Source organism: Carassius carassius, unplaced genomic scaffold (genome assembly GCF_963082965.1).
Source record: "Carassius carassius unplaced genomic scaffold, fCarCar2.1 SCAFFOLD_61, whole genome shotgun sequence".
NCBI lineage: Eukaryota > Metazoa > Chordata > Actinopteri > Cypriniformes > Cyprinidae > Carassius > Carassius carassius.
In genome coordinates, this window is record NW_026775074.1 from 841,767 (window position 1) to 846,446 (window position 4,680).

The following is a 4,680-nucleotide window of genomic DNA, read 5'->3' on the forward strand; positions in this document are numbered from 1 at the left end:
CATCCAAAACTAGTGAGGAATTTGTTTTTTCCTCACTTTCCTCTCCTTCCAGGACCATTTCCTGTTCCGTTGCCTCCGCCCCTGTGGCCATCCCACTTCCTCCTTCCTGCCCAATCCCTGAGGCTGGCTGGGAATTTGAAATTCCCGCCAAAACCTCAGGGACCGCCTCCTCTTTCCTTTGTTCATTCGTTTGTTGCCTATGTGGGGCGGCCATTTTGAGCTTGTTGGCAAAACTTTTAGGGCAGTCTCTGTAGAGGTGGTTTGTTTCTCCACAAAGATTGCACCGTCTGCCATTGGTACAATCATCAAAACTGTGACCAAATTCTCTACACTTCCCACATACTAACTCTTGGCATGCTTCAGCGAGATGACCAAACCTGCAACACTTCCTGCAGAGTTTGGGCATTCCTTGATAATGTATGTAGCCTCTGTTCTCTCAGAGCACAATCATGGAAGGCAGATGTTTCAGGCCATGGTAGCCCCCAGCGTCTTCCCATTGTTTAATGGGAATTCGCCAGGAGCATGTCCAAATGCCATCTTCATCTAACACATTGACAGGCTGGCCTCGAACAGTGCAAAATCTACCCAACCAAACACAAATATCATCTCCAGTCACTGTTTCATTGAACATCCTTACAATCACAGTTTTAAGTGTGTTATCAGAAAGTTTCTCGACAGTGAACATGGAGAACTGGGCTTTAACTGAATCAAACCTTTGCCAAAAGTCATTAAGCAGGGAAGCGGTTTTAAAACTGATATCAAATCCTTTGTTCAAGGGCAGAGTCATCAAACAATTCAGGTCGTCAGATCTAAAAGCTAAGGTCTTTTGGATCAGCTTCCTGGAAAAGTCCATACGGGACATTCCAAGGAGCTTCCCCTCAACCTGCCTGAATAAAAAACGCACGCTGTAGTGCCTCCGCACGCCGGCACGGGCAGCCGACATGGTGGAGGCACCAACAGCCTAAAAACTTAAAACAACAATAAATACAATAATAAATAACCAAATAAATAATTAAAAGACCTTACCTTAAAACTTGTTGGAGCCCGAAGCAGCAGAGTTCAATGTACCTCTCGAAGTTGTGTGACTCAAGATATAAAAAGATCTCGAGTCAGGAAACCTCCAAGAGGCGATCGCAGTCTCAACCGTCCGACAAGATACGTGATCTTAGCCAAAAGGCCGAGAAGCGATGCCGCTAAGACGCAGCGGGGAGGAAGCCGGACACGGCGATGCCCATCTCGGCTTTGGTAAGTCTGGGGGACCTAAAAACGCTGGGGGATGGTAGTACCCTCCCCTGTCTGCAACGTCACCGGGCCTCGTCACGCTCGGCCTGACGCTGGCACTGCAGCGACGGAAAGTACGGCATCGCTCGTAACTCCCAAACGGTTCGTCGCAGAGCCACGTGCCTTGTGTCATGGGAATCCTTGGCTCGAGCCAAACCAGACGCAGGTCTCAGATTGGCTCGTCGCTCTGACGGAATTTTCAGGTATTTGGGATTTTGTCGAAAACCTTCTTTTGCAACCTAGCGCCAGGTATTTGGCCCAGTCCCACCCAAAGCAGCACAGAAAGCTTCTCTGGAGTCTGCCTGTCAATAATCATCCCAAAAATTGGAAATTTCCATTCACCTTGGCGAGGGGACCTCAAAACGTGCTAAGGTGGCGTGTCCGAGATGGCTCGAATGGCTATAACTCCAGGAAGGAATGAGATCCCTTCACCCAAATCGGCACACCTGTGCAGGGGCTCAGTCAGAATCAAGGTGAAAAAGGGCGCTGCGACAGGCCACTCGGTGGCGCTGTAAGCGACAACAAAATTAATACCAATTGAAAAAGGACAACCAAACAACATGGAGACAGCTACAGCTAGGCTGCAGTCAGTCCAATCGACTTTCAAAGTAAGGTCTGTGCTATATTCAAACTGAACCACCCACCAGGGTCCGATTTTTCAAGAGCGTAACTGACTTTGTTTCACAGGCGCACAACACATACCTCGCATGTGACAGAACTCCCCATTCTGAAACGCAAAAAAAAAAAAAAACCTGGAAAAAACCTCTTCTGCTTTGTTTCACCAACAATTTCAGGGGAGAGCGCGAACGCAGTCCCCCACTACCATAAATTATGCAGTCGAGATTCCCGCATTTGGGGAATTCGCAGGGGTCAGCATGGCCGGAGTGCAATGGGCAAGCCTCGCCCTGGGTGAACCGCCTTCTTGATCATGGTGTCTCCCCTGCCAGGTAAGTATGAAGGCCCAGGCGGTCAGCCAGAGGAACGATTTGCGTCTCTACCGTCCACACCAACGGTTAGCCCCCCTCCAGGAAAGGAAGGACGGGTGCCTTCCGTTACTGGCCTGGAAACTGCCAAGCTCATGGGCCGGTGCTTCCCAACGCCGGTTTTAGATGACTCTCTTTAACCAAACACACCTGATTCGATGCATCACCTCGTCTGTGAAAGACCTCAGGTGGGTGCATCGTTCGTGGAAGAGTCCAAGACCCCAGGAGGGCGCATCAGGAAAAAAGTTCGCAATACACCACAGCATGGCAGATCTCATTCCTTGTTCTGCTATCCGACACAATAAACGGCAATCCCCAAAAAGGGAAAGCACACCGTTCCTGGAGACACTGCAATACCAGGCCGATGCTTGGAGTGGACGGAGCAAGCCCCGGCTCCAGCTCCGTGATCTAAAAATCCATTTAATATGTAGTCCCCGGATGGGGGACGTATCAGATATTAAACTGATAAGAACAGATTTTTTTTTTTTTTTTTTAATTAAATCCATACACTCATACAAATTTACAAATGAATCACTTGTAACAAAAGCATACCTATTTTCTGAACATACATGTCCCAAGCCTACAGAACTCAAAAATCATTCTGAACTCAAAAATCATTTCATAAAGTGAAGATACAACACATTACAATCAGAACCTCATAACCAGTACTAAATTTTTAACACCAAAGACTTTATCCCACCCCTACCCGAGGGAGTCCCCCCCATACAGCCCTCATCCCCTCCTCCCCATGAACGGCCTTATACCCATTTACCTCTTTCACCAAACTAGCCAAAAGTGTTGAAAATAACTTTTGAGGTTCTAAACCAGGCAACTGCTTCCTCAGGCACCTTAGTCGCCAGTCCCATAAGATACGCTTCCCTTCTGAGATAGTAACCCATACTACTCTTCTCTGATCGTTCTCTATATTTCCCAACCCTACTCCATACAACACTAAGTCCCGGGTATCAGTGGTCCTCCCCACTCACTCCACCACCCACTGACTCCTTTCCATAAAGCCACTGCTCCTGGACATGACCACAAGGCGTGCTCAATTGTCTCTTCTTCCCCGCAACCCACTGGGCACAAAGGAGATCTGCCCTGTCCATGCCTATATAAACGCTCCCGTACTGGGAGCCTCCCTAATGCTGCCAACCAGTTCACATCCTTACACCTCCCTACCAAATAATCTGGTTGCAAGGACAACCAATTCAATTTGAGGCCCTGCCTCTCTAGCTTCCTTAACAGAGCTCTCCTTCAACCTATCATACAGCTTCCTATGATTTAACAACAGTGACTCTTCCAAGCACCAAGGATTCCCTTTAATGATGTCTGCCGCCACTTTATAATGTTCAGGCCTATCCAGTGACCAAGGTACCCTATTACTCCACCCTGTTAAATGCCTCAAAGGCCAGCCCAACCAAAAGTGAGCCAACACATGTGCTTTATGCTCTAGAGCCTGTACCACTAGGCGAGCTGCAAAAGCAATAAACAAAGCCGTAACCTTCCAAGGGAGGCATGGCACCCCTCTGCCTCCCTCACCCAGAGGACAAAACATCTGCGCTCTTGATACTAACTCAGTCCTCCCTCTCCAAATAAAAGAAAAAATCAACTTCTCCATTCTCCTCCCCTGCCAAAAAGGTATGGGAAAAACATAGGCCAGATAATTAATACTGGGCAACACATCTGCCTTCACTACCTGTACTCTACCCCATAGTGACAGATCCCTTACACTCCACCGGCTTACTTTAGACTGTAAAGATTCCAACAGCCCCTCCCAATTTTGTTGTGCACTATTCACCTTGAAAAAGCGAACACCCAAAAGTTAATGCCATCCTGACACAAGGTATACCCTCCTGGAACCACAGTCCTCTTACTCCACCGTCCTACAAACATCACTGAAGATTTACTGACGTTTATCTTGGCACCTGTGGCTTCAGAAAAACTATCCAAAATATCTCCTGTCACTACAAAATCTTTTTCAGTGGTCAAAAAGACTGTCATATCATCTGCGTAAGCTAACACTTTTGCTCTTATCCCTCCTCCACCTGGCATTACTACACCAGTCAAAGCTGCTGTTAATCGTAGCCGACTAATCAGAGGCTCTAAAGACAGTATATAGCACAAGGGTGACAAAGGACACCCTTGCCTCACACCACCCAACTGTTTCACTGGTTCAGAAAAGAACCCGTTTATCCTAATCTGACTGAAAGCCTCACTATACAAAAGCTGGACCCAGGCTATGAACCCTGGGCCAAACCCAAGCTTCTCCAACACTGACCACAAAAAAGAATGGCTAACCCTATCAAAGGCCTTTCCTGGTCAAGGCTCAGGATTGCCAAAGGAAGCTGACGTTGCTCAGCCCAACTGATTAAGTCCCGGACCAAAACTAAATTGAGGCTGCCTGATCTTCCTGGGA

At 47.8% G+C, this 4,680-nt stretch overlaps 2 non-coding genes across 2 annotated transcripts; both read right to left on the reverse strand.

Moving 5' to 3' along the window:
- Positions 1-2,072: 2,072 nt before the first annotated feature.
- On the reverse strand, positions 2,073-2,236 carry LOC132134744 (U1 spliceosomal RNA). The gene has a single exon (XR_009429739.1). It is a non-coding gene; the product is annotated as a U1 spliceosomal RNA (small nuclear RNA).
- A 351-nt stretch (positions 2,237-2,587) lies between these two features.
- On the reverse strand, positions 2,588-2,770 carry LOC132134714 (U2 spliceosomal RNA). Its single transcript, XR_009429728.1, has one exon. It is a non-coding gene; the product is annotated as a U2 spliceosomal RNA (small nuclear RNA).
- Between the last annotated feature and the right edge of the window lie 1,910 nt (positions 2,771-4,680).